Source organism: Ipomoea triloba, chromosome 4 (assembly GCF_003576645.1).
Source record: "Ipomoea triloba cultivar NCNSP0323 chromosome 4, ASM357664v1".
Lineage (NCBI taxonomy): Eukaryota > Viridiplantae > Streptophyta > Magnoliopsida > Solanales > Convolvulaceae > Ipomoea > Ipomoea triloba.
The window spans coordinates 35,919,397-35,943,738 of NC_044919.1; the positions used below are offsets into that span (position 1 = coordinate 35,919,397).

The window sequence follows — 24,342 nt, forward strand, 5'->3', positions numbered from 1 at the left end:
TAAGTGATTCTAGATTGATGCAATCATAGATCCAATTTGGCATTTGGGAATTCATCAAATGGTTACTAAGACATCAAGGATTTTAAGGGAAGTCAAGTTTGAAAGACCACTAGGTAAAGGATCTTGAAATACATTAGAAGCTATGTACAAAGCTTCCAAGTGGCTAAGACCAAACAACTGACTATGTAAAGAGGCATTCAATTCATTATTAGAGATGTCAAGAACCCTAAGTGATGTCAAGTTCCAAAGACGACTACTGGACAAGCTAGCTAGGGACCTTGAAAATGATTGCCATGTAACTTCAGAGATACCAAACAACTAAGACCAAACAATTGACTAGGTAACAAACCATTCATTTCATTACCCCTAATGTTAAGAGTCCTAAGGAATGTAAAGTTCCAATGACCAGTAGGGAATGGACTTAGAAAACCACAATATGATAGATCAAGATAAACAAGATTATTGAGATTGAATATCCATCTAGGAATAACATAGTTAAATTCATTAAAGGAAAGATCAAGAACTTGAAGTGAAGAATTGTTACAGTGAAATGGATGATATGATTTAGGAAGATCAGAATCAGTTAAGTGAAGCTCATGCAGAGAAGGAAGCATATTAATCATATCTGATCAATTATGCACCATTCTAAGATTGGCATTACTCAAGTCCAATAGTTGTAGGTTTGAAAGGCTTGATAACCATTCAAAACTATCGGCTTTTATGAGATTCCTATCAAAGTAAGAATTATGCAACACTAAAGTGTGTAAATTTGTAAGGTTTCCAAGTTGATGGGGAATGATTCTTTGAAATCCCAAGTTGGATAGATTAAGATATTGCAAGTTTGCAAAAGATCCTATGAAATTTGAAATTTGAAATTGATGTAGGACGAAACAAGAGAAAAAAGAGCAATTGAAGCTGAGATAACAAAACACAGGATAATTCTTTATAAAATATTCAATGTCTCATCAGAAGCTTACAAAAGAGGTTTTATAGATAGACTTACTGGAAGAAAGCAAGAGAAATAACTGCTAGGAAGTTGGGAAGGGTAAACATCACATAGAAAATAACAGTGCATGGGAAAAAGAAATAAACAGTAAATACAAAACACATGCATGTGAATTGTGGCCATCATAATGAAGATGTAAATGTGTTCTGCACGCCATCAGAAATCCACTAAAATAATTATAAAGGTCACTAAGATCGAGGTGTCGCAACTGTTTCAATTCAAGCAAACAAGGACTGAGTGTACCTTTTGGAGGATAAACAAATTCAAATTCAAAGTTGGGGATTTCCTAGTTGGAGTCCAGTGACATGACCGGTTGTATTGTCACACACAACTCCTTCCCATTCACTGCAACAATCAAATCCGTCAATCCAAGAGGAGAGTCGATTCATTGGATCTTCCAACTCCTTGAAGTGCCCTCATCTCCCCCTCTTTGCAAACCCTGATGTTGTTTCTTCCGCTGCAAACGCACAACTCCATAACTATAATGGGGAAGAATATGAACAAGAAATGACTAATTTTATGGACCCAAGTCCCCATTATTATGAGAGAAGCTTTTCAAGTTTATAAACGGCTCTATGAATGCTTCGCTTATGTTTATTTGTTACTCAATTTTCTGCATGTATACATATATATACACCCTCGATATGCGCTATATATATATATATATATATATATATATATATATATATATATATATATATATAAACACTGAGTCACTGGCCAAGTTGCAATATTTTGTAAGAATCTTCTGTGTTTGACTCGTCAATTTTCTGTTCAAAGTCTTCGAATGCCAATTAAGATAAACACCTAAACTACAAAACATGGACGGATAGTGCACGTCTTAGTCCGTTTTTGACTAGTCAATTTTCTGTTCAAAGTCTTCAAATGCCAATTAAGATAAGGAAAATTCTATGTATACTCATATTTTCTACTCTCAACTTTTACTCTCATACACCAAATTTTGATGTAGACATTTGTATTGAGATCCACGTAAAAAGTAATTTATTAGTATCTGTGATATAAAAGAAAAATTTTAAAAGTAAGATTTGAGAGCTCGATCATATAGTAGAACTCTTAAGATAAACACCTAAATTAAACTACAAAACATGGACGGATAGTGCACGTGTTAGTCCGTGTTTGACTCGTCAATTTTCTGTTCAAAGTCTTCAAATGCCAATTAAGATAATGGTCACACTTGTGTGAGACCGTCTCACGGATCCTTGTTTGTGAGACGGGTCAGGTCGGGTCAAAACACTATGCAAATGTCATACTTATATGTGCAAATATCATACTTATATACTCAAATATAATACTAATCAAGAATACAATTTTTGTTACTTATTAGAGAAAAAGTAATACATTTTTCATAATTAGTAATGTTGACAAATGCCCCTTAATTACTTATAAGGGCAAATATAATACTTTTGTGGAAAAAATGTAATACTTTTAAATCGAAATGTAAAAGTATTGTATTTTCCTTTAAAAGTATTACATTTACCCAAGTAACAAAAATTTTATTCCTGATTAGTATTACATTTGAGCATATAAGTATGACTTTTGTGCATATAAGTGTTACATTTGCATCGTGACCCGACCCGACCCATCTCATGGTGAGACGAACTCACACAAGTTTTTGCCGAGATAGAAAGGTTTGGAATGGAGAATGGTTTTGATAAAGATGAGTTTTACTACCGTAACTACAAGGAGAAGGGGGCGCGGACCAAAGACGAAGATGTTCTCTATGACATTTTTGAGAAATGAGATGGAGACCGTGAATTCTTTACAGAAAGAAACGGAGAAACTTCAAGCTGAGGATGTTCGCAAGAAAAAGCAGCTTGAAAATATGGAAGATATTATGAATGAATTGGACCGAATAAATGAAGAAAGTAAAGAGGGTACATTGACTCTTGAGTCACTTGCGAACAAGTTTTAATTTTACACTTGCAACAATGCTATGTTGATGATTATAAACTTTGTAACTTTTCATCCATAGCTTGCTCCTATGCTCTACCACTATTTATTAGATTATGGGGGTGTTTGGTTATTGGCTTATCAGCTAAATTTTAGCTTATTTGATCAAGTTTAGCTTCTTTGACCTACCAATAAGCTATTTTGAAGTGTTTGGTAAATGGCTTATTAGTATTGGCTTATTGGGCCAATAAGCTGAAAATTGAAAAGCTAATAAATGTAGCTTTTTCTATTAGCTTGTTGGGATTAATGAGTATATTGACTATTTTGTCCTTTAAAATCAATGGAATTTACTTATAAATGGGTGGTGGGTTTGTTATATTTAAAAGTTGAAATAATACAATACACGCATACCCTTAAATGTCATTTTACATTCAATCAGCTACTAGTAACCAGCTAATTTACCAAACAGTTTTTTATAACCAGCTAATACAACCAGCTGGTCAAACCAGCTAACGCAATCAGCCATCAACTACTAGCTAAACCAACCAGCTATCAGCTATAAGCCATCAGCCGTTTGCCAAACACCCCCTATTTAAGGGATGGGACCCACTTCAAAATCCTACACATGGATTGGAGATTGTTTCCTCATGGAAGAATCTGTTGCAAGACAACTCTTTTGGTTTCTGTGATAGTGATGATATGACTGTGTTTTATACCATTGGCTGTGTTCAAGTTTCCACTTTGAAGAAGTGACTAAATGGTTTTCAGGGTTGGATGGAACTTTTGCCACCTCAACTTCTTGGAAATGATCATATCCAGTGTAGGCTTTTTGTTGGTATGAATATGGTGAACCAGGCTGCTAAAGGCATGGAGGTAGTCCAGCCAGATTTAAGAGAGAATATAAGTTATCTCAGAGCGCTTGAAAAGAGGCAATTTGAGACCAAGGCAGCAGCACAAGCTCAAGAGTTAATTCCAGCAAAATCTCAGTCGAAGTCTCTTCGACTGAGATTATATATATATATATATATATATATATATAGCGTATAGGACAGGAGAAATACGAGTAATAATACACTAAACATGTGAATAGATAATTTTACCCCTTCATTTGACCTCAACTTACCCAAAATTTGATGAAAGGACCAACATTGAAAAGAATTTGAAAGTCAAGGGACCTAAATTATCCAAATTAAAAGTCGATGACTAATTTTGGAAAATCAACATAGTCAAAGGACCATTGCTGGAATTAACTCCAAGCTCAAGAACATGTTTTTGAAAACTTGAGCGGTGGGCCCAAGGAGAGGGTAAACACAGTGGACCAAAGCTCATGCTCAGCAGTCAGCAGAATGGTTTAATTTGGTATTCAGCCAAAGCCAGGCAGGATACATGATGGTCATCAAATTTATGGCTTTGGTAGCATAAGCATAATTATAGACTCTCTGAATGAGAAGGTATTTGCACACACTAAAGATAAATGGTCCTTGGCGTCTCTTGAGCTGCTTTTGGAGTTACACAATCCATATATATAGTTAGAAAAGGCGACAGATAAAGCAAGAATGTTTTCACTGTTATTAAAGAACTAGCATAACCAGGCTTTTTGATACTTTATATTTTTGTGTATAAGTGATATAGTCTGAAGTGTATTTTGAAGCGAAACATTGAAAAAGTAGAGGAATTATTTGTAGTGTGGTTGGTGCGGATGCATCATTAGGTATGCAAAAACGCACTACAATGAAATGCATCAGTGGACTACAAAACGGATCATTAGGTACGCATAAATGCACCACACAGAGTGGTGAGGTATGGTGTGCTTTTGTGGTGCATTAGTGCATTTCATTGTAATGCATTTCCTAACACTATTAGTACGTTTTTGCATACTTAATTGTGCATTCGTACCGACCGCACGTTAAGCCCTGACTGCAATGGAACTTGATCCTATGTTCCATCAATTTATATATGATTGATTTCTCTACTTCTAATCTGTTAGACATTCTCAGGGCTATGCTGTGGCCTTTTTCTTCAATACAGCCTTTGATTTTTCTAGTTCACAGATCAGAGTATCTATTTTATATTCGAAGTACTGATTTATCACTGAGCATGCTTGCTTGGTAAATGCACATGTACATAGGAAAATGTTCTAAGACTATATATATTATTGCAGAATACTTGTACAACATATATAAAAGAGAAGTTTAAAATTACAACAATGTATGTTACAACGAGTGGTACATGATAAAAAGATACATTTAATCACAAACTTCAATCTTTATTCTAACACTTAAGAACACTAGCTAGAAGCATTAAGCACTCAAAGCATGTGCCCATACTAAAAAAGACTTCAACTTCTTATCTAAAAACTGAAAATAAGCAATTCTCCAAGATTTTACAAGTAACAAAGAGCCATAGATGCACCCAAAGCCCACTGCAAATCCTATAACCATGCTAACATAAAACCAATCCACTTCACAACCATCATCTCTTTTGTTTTCATTTTTAGGAATTTTACCATCATCAATACTGCTACAACTTTTTGAGAGGGGAGGGCCACAAAGGTTGTTGCCAATGTAACACGAAGCATTAAAGCCTTGCAGTTGAGTACCTGAAGGTATCTTCCCAGATAGGTTGTTATAAGACAAGTCTAGAACAGCCAATGATGACAAATCTGAGAAGCTTGATGGAATTGTTCCTGAAAGTTGATTTCTTGAAAGATCAATGGATTCTAATAACTTCATATTTCCCATCTCCACGGGGATATTTCCGGTCAAATTGTTTCTTGATAAATTCAAAGATCTCATTTTCACAAGATTCATCAATTCAATTGGAATATCCCCATTAAAGTTGTTACTAGAAAAATCCATACTGACAACCAACGCTAGAATGACAGTGAAATACTCGTACTCATGTCCTTTTGTAGTGACTAAAGCACTTTCACCAAAGCTCACATAAGGTGATGGTGAATACCCACTTTCAAATATATATTCTACTTCATCATAGATCATTGCAGTGAGATTTTTAAGACACGTAGGTATCACACCAGTGAGGTTGTTATTGGAAATGTCTAAAATGCGAAGAGATGTAAGATGACAAAACTCTGGAGACAATTCACCATTAAACTTATTTGATCGAAGTCTTAAAATTGTCAAATATGAAAGAGAAGTCCCCAACCATCTTGGGATCTTCCCTGTGAATCCATTTTCAGCCAAATCAACTTTCAATAGGAAGGAGCAATTTTGCAGTGGTGGTATAGGGCCAGAAAGCATGTTATTGTGCATGTCCAAAGATTCCAAATTACTCAAAAGCCTAATGGAATTTGGAATTCTTCCAATCAATTTGTTTTCCTTCATATTTAAAACTTCTAAATATGGCCAATGCATCCAACAATCTGGAATTTCTCCAAATAAATCATTTCCTCCCAAATGAAGTATTCTGAGTTTATATGGCATCTTTTGTGCATGGCATAAGAAGTTGGAAATATTTCCTGAGAATGAATTATTTGACAAGTCTAACACATCTGTGTGGATAGAGATACGAGGTAAGGGACCACTAAATTGGTTAGAGCTCAAGCACATTGATAAAGGCATATCTATCTCTCTAGTTGGGTGAAATGATATATTTTGAATTTGGCCTCGCAATTGGTTGTGTGAAACATTAACTAATTGAATTTGAGAAGAAAAGTTCCATAACCAAGTTGGAAGCTCACCCTCTATTCCAGCATTAGAAATGTCCACCGCAGAAATTTGATGTTGAGATTGCAACCAAAGAGGTAATTGAGGACCCAAATTCCAGCCACTTAGATAAAGCTCATCAAGTTGGAAGGGAGGTGTCCAGTTTGGATTGACACGCATGGTTAATCTATTTCCAGATGCATATAAAGTGGTTAACTTTGTGAGATTAACAAAGTGATTTTCAGTCACTATGCCTTCCAACTTGTTATCTGAAATGTACAAGCTTTCAATCATTGGAAATGAATACCCCAAATTCTCAGGAAGAGTTCCGCATAACCTGTTTGTTGAAATATCAAGCTCTTGTAACTTGCTGAGTATCCCAAATTGCTTTGGTATCTCTCCCGTAAGCATATTTGCAGAGAGAGAAAGAACTTGAAGCTTGCTGAGATTCCCAATTTGCTTTGGTATCTCTCCAGTAAGCATATTTCTTGCAAGATCAAGGTCTTGTAACTTGCTGAGTATCCCAAATTGCTTTGGTATCTCTCCAGTAAGCATATTTCCATAGAGATAAAGCACTTGCAGCTTGCTGAGATTTCCAATTTGATTTGGTATCTCTCCAGTAATCATATTTCCAGAGAGAGAAAGGGCAGACAAAGACGTCAAATTGGAAATAGAGTTTGAAATGGCTCCCTGCAATTGGTTGTCACTCAGACGAAGTGACTCTAGATTGGTCCAATCGTAAATCCGATTTGGTATGCGGGAATTCATGTAGTTACCAGAAGCATCCAAATTTTTAAGGAAAGTCAAGTTTGAAAAACCATTGGGTAAAGGGTTTTGCAATTGATTGTAACTTATGCGCAGAGATACCAAGTGACTAAGGCCAAACAATTGATTGGGTAATGAACCATTCAAATTATTTTCAGAGATGTCAAGAACACTTAGAGATGTCAAGTTCCAAGGACCATTGGGCAAAGGACCTTGAAATTGATTACCTCTTAGGTTAAGAGATACCAAACCACTAAGACGAAACAATTGACTAGACAATGAACCATTCATTTCATTATCAATGATGTTAAGAGTGATAATGGATGTCAAGTTCCAAGGGCCATCAGGGAGTGGACTTAGAAAACCAGAAGATGTTAGATCAAGAGAAACAAGGTTATTGAGATTAAAAATCCATTTAGGAACAACAGTGTTGAACTCATTAGAGGAAAGATCAAGGACTTCAAGTAAAGAATTGTTTAGAAGGCGAAGTGACTGAGATAATTTAGGCAGATCACAACCAGATAAATGAAGCTCACGCAAGGAAGGAAGCATATTAATGGCCTCTAACCAATTATGTGTCATGCTGAGATTAACATAACTCAAATCCAATAACTGTAAATTTGAAAGATTGGACAACCAGTCAAGACTATTAGTCTTTATGGGACTATGACCATCATTCGTATAATCAAAGTTCGGTTTCAAAATTAAAGTGTGCAAACTTGTAAGGTTTCCAAGTTGATGGGGAATCATCCCTTGAAATCCCAAATTGGATAAATCAAAATATTGCAAGTTTGCAAAAGATCCTATGAAATTAGGGATTCGAGATCCACTAAAATATTCATAAAGACCGCTAAGATCAAGATGACTTAATTGTTTCAATTGTAGTAAACAAGGACTGAGTGTACCTTTTGGAAGATGATCAAACTCAAAATCAAAGTTGGGATTTGTTAGGCGGAGTTGAACAACATGACCGGTTACATTGTGGCACACAACTCCCTCCCATTTGCTGCAACAATTGGTTCCATCAACCCAAGAGGAGAGTCGATTCATTGGATCTTCCAACTCCTTCTTGAAGCACAATAGTGCTAGCATCTCCCTCTCCTTGCAAACCCCCATGTTGTTGCTTCCGCTACAATTGCACAGATCCATAAGCACAAAGGTGAAGAGGATGATGAAGAAATAGCCAATTTGATGGACGCAAGTCGTCCCCATTATGAGAAAAATTTTGCAAGCTTAATTTATATATGACTCTATGAATGCTTTGCTTATATGTTTATTTGTTTGGTGGATAATAGATATATATACACACTTCATATGCTATAGCTATTACTAAGATGGGGTGGAAGCTTCCTTGAAAACTACAAAAAAAACATGGACTGGAAAATGCATAATGTCTCACTCGGTGTAAAATACAGCAATTTAAAGAAAAACTCCAAAGCTAGTTAGTGAATAGAAGAAATAAAATGATACGACTTCAATTAATTTCTTTGTTTATTTGACACCATCGATCATAATTAATTTATTGTATTTCTTTTAACTGCAAACTTTTGCGTGGAGGCACTATTATCACTACACTTTTGTAACTAATATATAATTGTTCGTTGCAAGACCGAATTCCACTTTTAATTTTTAATTATTGTGACATTTAGTCTTATTATATCAGAAGAACAGAACACAGCTCAGCAAAACTGTCATGTAAAAGCTTTCAGTTAGGGGAAGATATTTTTAGTTAGGAGGTTGCTTCCCTCCTTTATTTTCTTTCTTCTTTGTATAAAAGGCTTGTCTGTAAGCTTTGTATTCATTCATTCCATTAGCCAGAAAATAAAGCTTCTCTTACCTTTCTTCTCCATGAAAACCAGTTACGTTGCTTCCATTTGCAGTGTATGTTGATTTCCAACATATTATTCTTTAATTTTTTATTACATTATATTTTTTAATATTGTGACATCAAATTCTAAAGGTTTCGATATAGTTGTTAATTACGTAATTTTGATCACCAAAACACACGCTAATTGACGTAGTATGGAAAATTATAGTCACGATCCCAAGTTTTACCATTGCATGATTGGCGGGATGAAAAATAGTGAGACTAAATGTGACAATAATACACTAATCAAAGATTAAAACAAAAATTTGTTCTTTAAAATATAAAACTTGTATTTAAATTTTACGCTAGGCAGGTCAATATTCAATACCGATATGCTCAGTTTGCAATAAATTGCAAAGTCGAGTATTAGTTGCGTAATTTTAATCACCCAAAATTTGTGTTAAATTTGATAGTTGCATTGTTAATTACTTGCAAGTCTTTAGTCTTTAGTTGTCATTATCCTGAGCTTTCTCAGTCATTAAACAATTTTTAGAAAAAATTATTTTGCCACAAATTGTAAGTTTGCTCCGTCAACAACTAAAGACAAATTAAAAGACTTGCAAGTCAATATCATAGTGGTCAGTTTGCTCTCAATACCCAAAATACATGTTAACTGTGATAGCAGCATTGCAAGTCTTTAGTCTTTAGTCTATTAACCAATTTTTAAGGGAACTATCTTCCACCACAAATTTTAATACGAAGAATCCTTACATTCTCATTAAAAAAAAAAAAAAAAAAGCTTTCTTTGGATGATTATGTAAACTTGCAGACACCACTAGGTAAATTTTACGTTTGAGTAAAAATTGTTTAGGAGAGCATGTTGGAAAGATCACAACCACATAAGAGAGATAAATTATATTACAAAGATTGTTCAAAAAAATGCTAATTAATAAGAGTCAAACTTGTTATCTTTAAATACAAAAGTCATACTCTACCCACTCGGCCATACTTTTGAATTTTTCTTCTTTCCTTTCTTGTAGCTAGATGGAGAATTTTTGAATTCATTTGCAGAACCAACATCTTTTAACGTTAGTTGTGACCTACTGTATCAATGTATGCATCAACCACAGGAAATAACCTCTTCTTCCTGGAGGCATAGCCTAGACTTAGGATATTTTGTGATACCACTTGTTAACATGATACGAAATTAGACACACAAATAACAAGTTAGTATTTATTACTTTTAATATATTCTTAGGTCAATATTAATAGGTGACTTATTAAGAACTCATTAAAATTTATGTATTAACGGATCAACCGACTTAACCCGTTAATATTAATATTAGTTATGATTTTTAAATATTATTTTATCATTTTATGAATATTATGGTATGTTATGAATTAAATATAAATACTATTTTGTTGATTTCATTGTAGATCTAAGAAAATAATTTTTTTTCTAAAGTTTTATTTTCTAAAAAGAAAATTATATTAACATGTCTAACGAGTTCTAAATGAGGTATTATGTCATATCTTGTCAAGTAGATCTAAAACCTGTTAACTAAGCTTGTAACTCTATTGTGTCAACCCATTTAACCCGTTAAAAAATTGCACATGTTTGTGTTTAAAATTCTATTATGTTAACCTTAATGGATCATGCTTGTATTTAACCTTATCATGTTCATGTCATTATCATGTCAGAACCCGTTTACACGAATTAAGGTAAAAATGCCACTTTATCGAATTGCAGCGGATGTAATGCAATTTTTTTTTTTGTTTTAAAAAAATGAGACTAAATACAACAATAACACACTAATCAAATATTAAAAGTAAAATTGTTCTTTAAAATATAAATAATTAAATTTTACACTAGGTAGGCCAAAATTTAATCCTAACGTGCTTAGTTTGCAATAAATTGCAAAGTCAAGTATTAGTTACGTTTTTTTTTTTTTTTTGAAAAAAAATTGTTACATAATTTTTATCATCCAAAATTCATGTTAACTTTGGTAATTGCATTGCAACTTGCAAGTCTTTAGTCTTTAGTCTTTAGTTGTCATTATCCTGAGCTCTCTCTCATTAGTCAATTTTTATGGAAATTTATTCCACTACAAATTGTAAGTTTGCTCCGTCAACAACTAAGAATATATGACTGTGTGCAACTTTGAATGATTCCTTAATTTCCTCTCCCTTTACTAGTCTTACTTTCATCACCATCACTTGTATTTTTTTTTCTCCTTTTGTCACTATCACTTATTTTTTCTTTCTTTCTTTGAGTGACAAGGAAACCGATATCCACTGATTAACATGTAATCATCAAGTATGTTCAATTACTCTGTCCACCCATTTTGAGACTTTTTTTTTTCTTTCATTTCTGGTTGCTAGATGGGATATTTTTCAATTTAGTGGATATAATTATCCCACGATATAATTATTGAGATTTTTACACCAATAAGCTAAATTTTGAAATACAAAAATTATAATTAATTTTGTAAAGCTAATTAGGTAAGTATTCATTATCAAATCGTTAATATCATCAATAATTGTATTATATATATATATATATATATATATATATATATATATATATATATATATATATTTAATACTCCGTAACAGTTTTCATTTATTATGTTTACAATATTGGTTCTATATATTCATAAACCTAAATATGAATGTACATAAACACCGAAATGCAAATACATTATATCTATTTTCATTTACTTAGTATGTAGTAGGTTCGTAATGTCAATTCTATATGTTCATTAAAATAAAGTTGAATGTATATAAGTATTACACTACAAGCGCATCATGTATAATAACATTTATCGTGTACTATTTTCATAATATTTATTTTTTATGATCATAAATGTAAATTTAATGTATATAAATACTAAATTGCAGGCACATCATATATATTTCTATTCACTATGTAGTACATTCATAATGTTTTTCTATATATCAAAGTTTTATATACATAAACATTACACCATGGAAAAGATAATGTCTCTCAATTCTCATTTATAATTTTCTTACAAAACATGTTATAATATATGATAAAATTCGTCATAGTGCATCACGAAATTCTATATTCATAGTGCAAACCCATCATAAATGTTTTGGCCATGGGATGTTTGTTTGGCTATGATTGAATCTACAATGGAGTCAAACCATACCAAAGCTTGGAAGGTGTGACCATCATCCTTTAAAATATGAATATATTGCACGAGTCCTTTCGTAAAAAAGATCTCATACAATATAAAATAATCAATCGGATACCATACTTGGTGTACAGAAACCAATAAGCACTTATGAGTAATGTTTTCCATAATAATTTTTTTTTTTTAAATCCACTCTTTTTTTTGGACTTCCTTTTCTGACTTTATATTATGCAATTATATTTTGTTGAGCATAAATAATATATAAACATAAATGTGCAGTTCAACTATCAGCTTAGACTTTTAGTTGAATGGAGTACATGTTATAATTTGGTATATGTAAAATCTACCAATAATAATCATGTATAATTAATAACAAAAATTTGTATGAGATCATCTCACGGATCCTTGTTCATGAGACGGGTTGAATTGTAGATAATGAGTGTGTAAGTATCATAATTTCAGTTATAAGTATTACAATATTTATCATTAGTAATAATCAATTTTACCCTAAATATTATGACAATTTTCAGATATAAGTATTAATTTGCCGCTAAGTCCTATTCCCATTCCTACTGGGGTTTTAATTTGCTGTTATTCCCTCTTCTTGTATTCATTATTTATACCTGTTTCTGAGTTCTGAGATGAGTCAATTTTCAAAGCTCTCATCAATTCTTTGATTCGTATGTGGTCGCTGGTTTGAGGTTTTGGTGGAGATTAGTTAGAAGCTAAGGGTTTTCTTAAAGTTGGGAGGGAAATCTTCTTCCGTACGTCTTCCAAGTTTATCAAGCCCTAATAAGCTGGTAGCAGGCATGCAGGAGATAGAAAGGTTTGGAATGGAGAATGGTTTTGATGAGGATGAGTTTTACTACCGTAACCGCAAGGAGAAGCTGGCGCGGACCAAAGACGATGCTGTTCTCTATGGCATTTTTGCTGATCCTGAGGAGGAAAATGATATTCTTATGCCTGAACGTCAGCACAGCATCAGGTTGATTGTTGATTTAGAAGAATTTGACATACAAAATCGAGATTTGAGAAATGGGAGGGAGACCGTGAATTCTTAACAGAAAGAAACGGAGAAACTTCAAGCTGAGGACGTTCGCAAGAAAAAGCAGCTTGAAAATATGGAAGATATTATGAATGAATTGGACCGTATAAATGAAGAAAGTAAAGAGGGTACATTGACTCTTGAGTCACTTGCGAACAAGTTTTTACACTTGCAACAATGCTATGCTGATGATTATAAACCCAGGAAATCAAAACCTGGATCAGTTTTATTGGGTCCGGACATGGGCTACTACTATTCCCATTCATCACATGCTTCCACTTATGGACATCTTCTTCAACAAGTGGCAACAAGTTTTATACTATTGGCTGCGATGTGTTCAAGTTTCCACTTTGAAGAAGTTACTAAATGGTTTTTAGGTTGGATGGAACTTTTGCCACCTCAACTTCTTGCAAATGATCATATCCAGTGTAGGCTTTTTGTTGGTATGAATATGGTGAACCAGGCTGCTAAAGGCATGGAGGTAGTCCAGCCAGATTTAAGAGAGAATATAAGTTATCTCAGACCGCTTGAAAAGAGGCAATTTGAGACCAAGGCAGCAGCACAAGCTCAAGAACGTGTTTCTGAAAACTTGAGCAGTGGGCCCCAAGGAGATGGTAAAGACAGTGGACCAAAGCTCAGTTTGAAAAAAATAATAGAAGCTCATGCGCAGTAGAATGGTTTGGTATTCAAGCCAAAGCCAGGCAGGATACATGATGGTCATCAAATTTATGGCTTTGGTAGCATAAGCATAATTATAGACTCTCTGAATGAGAAGGTATTAACACACACTAAGGATAAATGGTCTTTGACGTCTCTTGAACTGCTTTTGGAGTTACACAATCGATATAGTTAGAATCTTATATTTTTGTGTACAAGTGATATGAAGTGTATTTTGAAGGGAAACCTTGAAAAAGTAGAGGAATTATTTGTAGTGTGGTCGGGTGCGGATGCACCATTAGGTATGCAAAAACGCACAACAATGAAATGCATCAGTACACCACAAAACGGACTATTAGGTACGTATAAATGCACCACACAGTGCGGTGAGGTATGGTAGGGTGTGCTTTTGTTGTGCATTAGTGCATTTCATTGTAGTGCATTTTCTAACACTATTAGTACGTTTTTGAATACCTAATTGTGCATTCGTAGCAACTGCACGTTAAGCCCTGCCTGCATTAGAACTTGATCCTATGTTTCAATTTATTATGATTGATTTCTCTACTTCTAATCTGTTAGACATTCTTATCAGGGCTATGCTGTGGCCTTTTTCATCAATACAGCCTTTGATTTTTCTAGTTCACAGATCTGAGTATCTATTTTATATGCGAAGTATTGATTTATCACTGAGCATGCTTGCTTGGTAAATGCACATGTACATAGGAAAATGTTCTAAAACTCATTATATTATTGCAGAATACTTGTACAACATATATAAAAGAGAAGTTTAAAATTACAACAATCTATGTTACAACGAGTGGTACATGATAAAAAGATACATTTAAACACAAACTTCAATCTTTATCCCAACACTTAAAGAACACTAGCTAGAAGCATTAAGCACTCAAAGCATGTGCCCATACTAAAAAAGACTTCAACTTCTTATCTAAAAACTGAAAATAAGCAATTCTCCAAGATTTTACAAGTAACAAAGAGCCATAGATGCACCCAAAGCCCACTGCAAATCCTATAACCATGCTAACATAAAACCAATCCACTTCACAACCATCATCTCTTTTGTTTTCATATTTAGGAATTTTACCATCATCAATACTGCTACAGCTTTTTGAGACCGGAGGACCGCAAAAGTTGTTGCCAATGTAACACGAAGCATTAAAGCCTTGCAGTTGAGTACCTGAAGGTATCTTCCCAGATAGGTTGTTATAAGACAAGTCTAGAACAGCCAATGATGACAAATCTGAGAAGCTTGATGGAATTGTTCCTGAAAGTTGATTTCTTGAAAGATCAATGGATTCTAATAACTTCATATTTCCCATCTCCACGGGGATATTTCCTGTCAAATTATTTCTTGATAAATTCAAAGATTTCAGTTTCACAAGATTCGTCAATTCAATTGGAATATCCCCATTAAAGTTGTTACAAGAAAAATCCATGCTAACAAACAACGATAGAATGACAGTGAAATACTCGTACTCATGTCCTTTTGTAGTTACTAAAGCACTTTCACCAAAGCTCCCAGAAACTGATGATGAATATCCACTTTCAAAGACTATAACCGAAGATTCCACTTCATCATTGATCATTGCTGTGAGATTTTTAAGGCACTTAGGTATCACACCCGTGAGGTTGTTATTGGAAATATCTAAGATGCGAAGAGAGGTGAGATGACAGAACTCTGGAGACAATTCACCATTAAGGTTATTTGATCGAAGTCTTAAAATTGTCAAATATGAAAGAGAAGTCCCCAACCATCTTGGGATCTTCCCTGTGAATCCATTTTCAGCCAAATCAACTTTGAATAGGGAGGAGCAATTTTGCAATGATGGTATAGGGCCAGAAAGCATGTTATTGTGCATGTCCAAAGATTCCAAACGACTCAAAAGCCTAATAGAATTTGGAATGCTTCCAGTCAATTTGTTTTCCTTCATATTTAAAACTTCTAAGTATGACCAATGCATCCAACAATCTGGAATTTCTCCAAATAAATCATTTCCTCCCAAACGAAGTATTCTAAGGTCATATTGCACCTTTTGTGCATGGCATAAGAAGTTAGAAATATTTTCTGAGAATGAATTGTTTGTCAAGTCTAACACAATTATGTGGATGGAAATGCGAGGTAAGGGACCACTAAATTGGTTAGAGCTCAAACATATTGATAAAGGCAAATCCTTCTCTCTAATTGGGTGAAATGATATATTTTGAATTTGACCTCGCAATTCGTTGTGTGAAACATTAACTAATTGGATTTGAGAAGAAAAGTTCCATAACCAAGTTGGAAGCTCACCCTCTATTCCAGCATTAGAAATGTCCACCGCAGAAATTTGATGTTGAGATTGCAACCAAAGAGGTAATTCAGGACCCAAATTCCAGCCACTTAGATAAAGCCCATCAAGTTGGAAGGGAGGTGTCCAGTTTGGATTGACACGCATGGTTAATCTATTTCTAAATGCACTTAAAGTGACTAACTTTGTGAGATTAACAAAGTGATTTTCTGTCACTGTGCCTTCCAACTTGTTATCATAAATGTACAATCTTTCAATCATTGGAAATGAATACCCCAAATTCTCAGGAAGAGATCCGCATAACCTGTTTGTTCCAAGAATAAGCACTTGTAACTTGTTGAGTATCCCAAATTGCTTTGGTATCTCTCCCGTAAGCATATTTGCAGAGAGAGAAAGAACTTGCAGCTTGCTGAGATTCCCAATTTGCTTTGGTATCTCTCCAGTAAGCATATTTTCAGAGAGAGAAAGAACTTGCAGCTTGTTCAGATTCCCAATTTGCTTTGGTATCTCTCCAGTCAGCATATTCCCAAAGAGATCAAGGGCAGACAAAGATGTCAAATTGGAAATAGAATTTGAAATGGTTCCCTGCAATTGGTTGTCACTAAGACGAAGTGACTCTAGATTGGTCCAATCGTAAATCCGATTTGGTATGCGGCAATTCATGCTGTTACCAGAAGCATCCAAATTTTTAAGGAAAGTCAAGTTTGAAAAACCATTGGGTAAAGGGTCTTGCAATTGATTGGAACTTATGTCCAGAGATACCAAGTGACTAAGACCAAACAATTGATTGGGTAATGATCCATTCAAATTATTTATGGAGATGTCAAGAACACTAAGAGACGTCAAGTTCCAAGGACAATTGGGCAATGGATCTTGAAATTGATTATTTCTTAGATTAAGAGATACCAAACCACTAAGACGAAACAATTGACTAGGTAATGAACCATTCATTCCATTTTCACTGATGTTAAGAGTGATAATGGATGTCAAGTTCCAAGGACCATCAGGGAGTGGACTTAGAAAACTAGAAGATGTTAGATCAAGAGAAACAAGGTTATGGAGATTGAAAATCCATTTAGGAACAACAGTGTTGAATTCATTATAGGAAAGATCAAGGACTTCAAGTAAAGAATTGTTTAGAAGGCGAAGTGATTGGGATAATTTAGGCAGATCACAACTAGATAAATGAAGCTCATGCAAGGAAGGAAGCATATTAATGGCCTCTAGCCAATTATGTGCCATGCTGAGATTAACATAACTCAAGTCCAATAACCGTAGATTTGAAAGATTTGATAACCAGTCAAGACTATCAGTTTTTATGGGACTACTGCCATCATTCGTATAATCAAAGTTCCGTTGCAAAATTAAAGTGTGCAAACTTGTAAGGTTTCCAAGTTGAGGGGGAATCATCCCTTGAAATCCCAAATGGGATAAATCAAGATATTGCAAGTTTGCAAAAGATCCTATGAAATTAGGGATTCGAGATCCACTAAAATATCCATAAAGACCGCTAAGATCAAGGTGATTTAATTGTTTCAACTCTAGTAAACAAGGGCTGAGAGTACCTTTTGGAAGATGATCAAACTCAAAATCAAAGTTGGGATTTGTTAGGCGGAGTTGAACAACATGACCGGTTACGTTGTGGCACACAACTCCCTCCCATTTGCTGCAACAATTGGTTCCATCAACCCAAGAGGAGAGGAGTCGATTCATTGGATCTTCCAACTCGTTCTTGAAGCACAATAGTGCTTGCATCTCCCTCTCCTTGCAAACCCCCATGTTGTTGCTTCTGCTACAATTGCACAGATCCATAAGCACAAAGGTGAAGAGGATGATGAAGAAATAACCAATTTGATGGACGCAAGTCGTCCCCATATGAGAAAAGTTTTGCAAGCTAAGCTTAATTTATATATGACTCTATGAATAATGCTTTGGTTATGTTTATTTGTTTGGTGGATAATAGATATATATATACACACTTCATATGCAATAGGTATTACTAAGATGGGTTGGAAGCTTCCTTGAAAACTACAAAAGACATGGACTGGAAAATGCAGCATGTCTCACTCGGTGTAAAATACAGCAAATTAAAGAAAAACTCCAATGCTAATTAGTGAATAGAAGAAATAAAATAATAATTATGACTTCAATTAATTTCTTTGTTTATTTGGCACCACCGATCATCATTAATTTATTGTATTTCTTTTAACTGCAAACTTTTGCATGGAGGCACTGTTATCACTACACTTTTATAACTAATATATAATTGCACTTTGCAAACAAGACCGAATTCTACTTTTAATTTTTAATTATTTTGACATTTAGTCTTATCATTCTTTAATTTTTATTACATTACATTCTTCACTTTAATTTGTTTACTTATCACAGTTAGTCTTTTATTTAAAATTTTGTCATTTTACCATTTGATAAAAAATGTTAACATGTAATTTACTCATTCAATTTTTAGTTATATGCAGTAGAAATTTTGATAAATGATGTTTAAACAATGATTTTATGGTATGATTATTTCTCGAGTCAAATGTTATAATTGGATACATACAATTGTCACAAGATACAAAGATGTGTTAAATTTTCAAATTCTAAAGGTTTTGATATAATTGTTATTTACGTAATTTTGATCACTCAATTCAAAACACACGCTAATTGACGTAGTATGAAGAATTATAGTCACGATCCTCAGTTCTATCATTGCATGATTGTCGGAATTGGAAAAATGGTGATATAGCCATTTATCGAATAGCCAAGGATGTAATGCAACAAAAAAAAATTAACATTAAAAAAAATTGTGACTAAATTTGATAATGACACACTAATCAAAGATTAAATGTAAAATTTGTTATTTATAATATAAAATCTGTATTTAAATTTTATGCTAGACAAATCAATATTCAATACCAATATGCTCAGTTTGCAGTAAATTGCAAAGTCGAGTATTAGTTACGTAATTTTAATCACCCAAAATTCATGTTAAATTTGATAGTTACATTGTTACTTACAATTAAGTCTTTAGTCTTTTATTGTCATTATCCGTCATTAATCAATTTTTAGAAAAATTTATTCCACCACAAATTGTAAGTTTGCTCCGTCAACAACTAAAAACAAAAGAGTTGCAAGTCAATATCATAGTGGTCAGTTTGCAATAAATTGCAAAGTCTGATCACCCAAAATACATGTTAACTATGATAGTGCAAGTCTTTAATCTTTAGTCTATTAACCAATATTTTGGGGAACTATCTTCCACCACAAATTTTAATAGGAGGAATCCTTACATTTTCATTTTAAAAAAAATCTTTTTTTGAATGATTATGTAAACCTGCAGAGATTGCTAGGTAAATTTTACTTTTGTGTAAAAATTGTTTAGGAGAGCATGTTGGAAAGACCACAACCACATAAGAAAGATAAATTACACTAGAAAAATTATTCGAAAAAATGTTAATGAGAATTAAACTTGTAATCTTTAAATACAAAAATCATACTCTACCATTGGTCATCCTTTTGAATTTTTTTCTTTCTTTCCTTGTAGCTAGATGGAGAATTTTTCAATTCATTTGCAGAACCATCATCTTTTAACGTTTGTTGTGACCTACTGTATCAATGTATGCATCAACCACAGGATATAGCCTCTTCTCCCCGGAGGCATAGCCTAAACTTAGGCAATTTTATGATATGATTTGTTAACATGATACGAAATTAGACACACAAATAACAAGTTAGTATTTATTACTTTTAATATATTCTAGGTCATTAATAGGTTGATTCATTAAGAACTCATTAAAATTCATGTATTAACGGACCAACCGACTTAACCCATTAATATTAGCATTAGTTATTATTTTTAAATATTATTTTATCCTTTTATGAATATTATGATATGTTATGAATTAAATATATATACTATTTTGTTGATTTAATTGTAGATCTAATAAAATAATTTTTTTTCCTAAAATTTATTTTCTAAAAAGAAAATTATATTAACATGTCTAACGTGTTGAGTAGATTCAAAACCTGTTAACTAAGCTTGTATGTCTATTGTTTCAGATAAACCCATTTAACCCGTTAAAAAATTGCACATGTTTGTGTTTAAACATCGGACGTAAATTGTCTTATTTTTATGGTCACCACGTCACTTTACGCGCCCGGTATTTTAACATCGGTCATAATTTTTCTTTTTTTTATGGTCATTTTTGTAATAGTGTATTATGTTAACCTTAACGTATCATGCTCGTATTTAACTTTAACCTTATCATGTTCATGTCATTATCATGTCAACTCGTTAATGTGTAAGATTTTCCCTAATAATATATATATTATATATTATATATTATATATTAGGGCCTTAATTAAGTGGTGCAAGTTAACTAGGTTTATTAAGTGGTTTGGTTGGACTAAACAACTAGTAGTTGTATTCAACCAGACTTTGTGCCTATATAAATCTGTATTGATGGGATACAGGATAAGCATTGTATAGCACATACAGTTCACGGTACTCATACTGCTCAGTAGACACCAGTACACCATCTAGGGTTCTGAGTCAAGTATGAGACAAATATGGCTTACGGTCTACCGTTCAAGAGGCATTACATCAACTGTGGCTGGAGATCAATACGACTTCCGCTTCCGCTACTACGAATCAGGTTTCTCGTATACTATTACATTTGGTATCAGAGTCTTTATAATCTCTGCCCGGTTAATTGTTTTGCCTAAAACAATATTAAGTATAATATACATCAGGTTTGGTATATATTTTGGTTTCAATTACATCCGTTTTAATTCTTCAAATTTGCATACAGATATCTATTTGGTTATGATATAATTAAGCAAATCTGGCATGTATATTTTGATGAATTAATTGTAATTGATTCTTTCGATGGCTAGAAATAATTTTTTTTTTTTTGATTGATTTTGAATTATTAATTCAATTTCAGTATTAAGAAAAAAAAAATTCAATTTTTTGGCATTAAGGAAAGGAAGAAATAAAATAAAATTCAATTTCTATGTTTTTTGGATTTTGGATTTTATTTTTTCGCCTACTGCTATACTGTTACGCCTTTTTTTCTGGTGATTCCGATCGCCGATTATGGGCTCGCCGGCAGCCATTGTTGACGGTGGAAAACGCCGACCCATTACTTGTGCAATCCGGTCGTTTTTTTTTGTTTTCCTTCAGTTGCCTTCAACAATGGAGCTCCGGTGATGCATAAGGACTGACGGCGATGCAGAGGAGCGGCTTCGGCTAGACTGTTTCGCGGCGTGGTTGGGCGGGTGGACAGCGGCGGCGTTTGGCGTTGCATCGGAGCTGGGCGGTGGAGGCAGAGCTGGGTTTTTCCCGGTTACGTCGCTGCTACCTTTCTCTCTTTCAGGCGATGCCGGCGACCGTTCTGCTCTTCGTCCGTTCATGGCTGCTGCTCACCGCTTTGCGATTGGTCATTGCTGCGGTTGCTGGTTTTGAGGCGTCGACGACGCGACTTGGTGTCGCGGACGGCGGACGGCGGAGGCGTCGCGAACAGGGGACGGTGGCTGTCACTGGCGTTGAGGAGAGGAGATGCGGCGGAGGTCCCTGGAGACATCACTGCTCCGTTGAATCCTTCAGGAGACGCCGGCGATATCAAGCTGTTGCTGCTGCTCCTCGTTCCGATCGTCCTCTGCTGGTTCATGGCTGCTAGGTTACGGTAAGCAAAAGATGAAGATGATGATGGGTAATGCATTGAGCCGGGTCAGGCCCATTGGGCAGACCTGTTCCAACAAAAAATTGGGCCTGCTTTGGTATTTTGGGCTCAATATAATTTTCTTTTTCCCTTCATCATATTTGGCCTTCTCCTTTATTGTTCAAATTGATTCCTCTTTAATTAATTATTATATTATCATTCAATTTGGGACAAATATTAAGTCTTAATTTGCCATTTGAATTTTAATTTAATAATGAGGTTTATATTAAATTGCCTAAAGTATTGCAATTTATTTAAGGGTATATGGGTTAATAATACATTAATATGCATATTCGAGCATGCTAGGTATATTTGTCAAATATTTTATTAATGTCTCAATTATACATTGTTAAAGCATGCATTAATGTTGAATTTAGCATATTATTAACTCATAGAACATATCATTCAATTTTGGATCCTTAGGTCAATTTAAGTCATTATGGCCTATTAAAGTAGCTTGTTTGGTTTCCCATTTAATTTTGGGCATATTCTAGTCCTATATTTGACTTGGGACTATAAAACCTATTTTGAACAAGCTAATTTGGGACCTATCTTGGGTCATTAAAGTATGGATTCTACCATTATTGATTGATATTTGAATAATAATTATAGCTCATTCTGGATTTATATAACATGGTTATTAAGTTTTAATTATTATTATCTACCATATTTTGTTAATGGTATTCAGTGATGATAATAATATTAAGTTTGGTCTATTTCAGTAGTAGACCATTTTTCATCCATGTTATAGCTCACTTGGACCATTAAGAATTACAGGTCTAATTTGAGCATATAGGTGCTATAATTATGTTTTGGCCTGGTTTTGAGCCATTAAGGATTTAAGAATTTGATTATTATTTTGGCCATTAAGAATTATAACTATTGTTTAAGTTGGTTATGTTTTTTCAATTTATCAATGGTTTTCAGGGCCTTAATAATAATATTAATTCTTTAATTTTAAAGTAATATAGTCATGTTTAATTATTATGTGGTAAATTGAGATTAGTGTATGGCATCCCTTAATTACAGTTTTGCCTTTATTTTAGTTATTATTAATTGGCATTATTAGTTACTGTTATCAAGTTTAGGGGCTAATCTCATTTATTACCTTTTCATAATAATTATTATTTCATGGTAATCTGCCATATTTGGTACATTGGTGAGATTACCCATGTCACTTTATTATTACATGACTATTAATGTTGGTATTTAAGTCCTACCAACAAATCTTTCACATACCATTGGACGCTGCATTGAGGTTACTGACACCAACAATGAAGATGTGGAGAATTATGAAGTTTTTTTTCTCTTATGGATCGTCATCGTTGCTAGCGCAATGGAAAGATGCGGTTTGCATCATTAAGGTATGTCATTAATTATCTTTTATTATTAATTGGTAATTAATGCTACGACTACAGTTAACCGCTAATTTGGACTAGTCACATATTTTATCTTTACAAATATGGAAACATTAAGAAGGTGTATTACCATAATTTGGTTTTCATTGTTAAATATTGATGGTGATTATAATGTTGTTTATTACCATTAAATATTTTAATTAATGATACCATTAATATTAATATGGTATTCAGTTATGACTCCGGAATTGTTTCCAATTAAGTTTATGTGACAATGTTTCAGTTAAGAAAATATTATGAATATTATCATTTTCTTGACATTAATGTTTTTTCGGACTTAATTTTATCAAGTTTTCAAAATTATATCCGAAAATGTCTCTAAAGTTAGCGGTTATAACCATTTTTTTCCTCATCTAGTCTCCATTTAATAATATTATTATGGCTATTTTAATGCTTTTGGATTATTTGCAAATTTTGCCATTAATGATAATAATATTATTAATTCGGTTGTGGAGAGTGATTTTAAATCAATTCAGTAATTTTGGAAAAACATATTTGCTAGGCAATTGACTATTGCCATTTATGTCATAATTCATTTAGTTTTCGAATTATGATTTTAGTTCTTTCTGCCCATATTTGGCTAGTATGAATAATGAATATTTGGTATAAATTCATATCCTCTATAGTATGAATAATGAATATTTGGTATAAATTCATATCCTCTAGTTGATTCATACTGAATATTTGGTATAAATTCATATCCTCTAGTTGATTCATACTGAATATTTGGTATAAATTCATATCCTCTAGTTGATTCATACTATTCAGATAGTTTTATGCATTCAATCACATTAAACGCATAATATTAAGTTTAATTATGCAATTTGGATTTGTGAGATTTTATTTTACAAATGACAATATTTATTTATTTTTTTATTAATAGA

The 24,342-nt window shown here is 33.5% G+C and overlaps 1 pseudogene; it reads left to right on the top strand.

Moving 5' to 3' along the window:
* The window catches only part of LOC116016233, a 51,549-nt pseudogene that overhangs the window by 11,757 nt on the left and 15,450 nt on the right, over window positions 1-24,342 (top strand).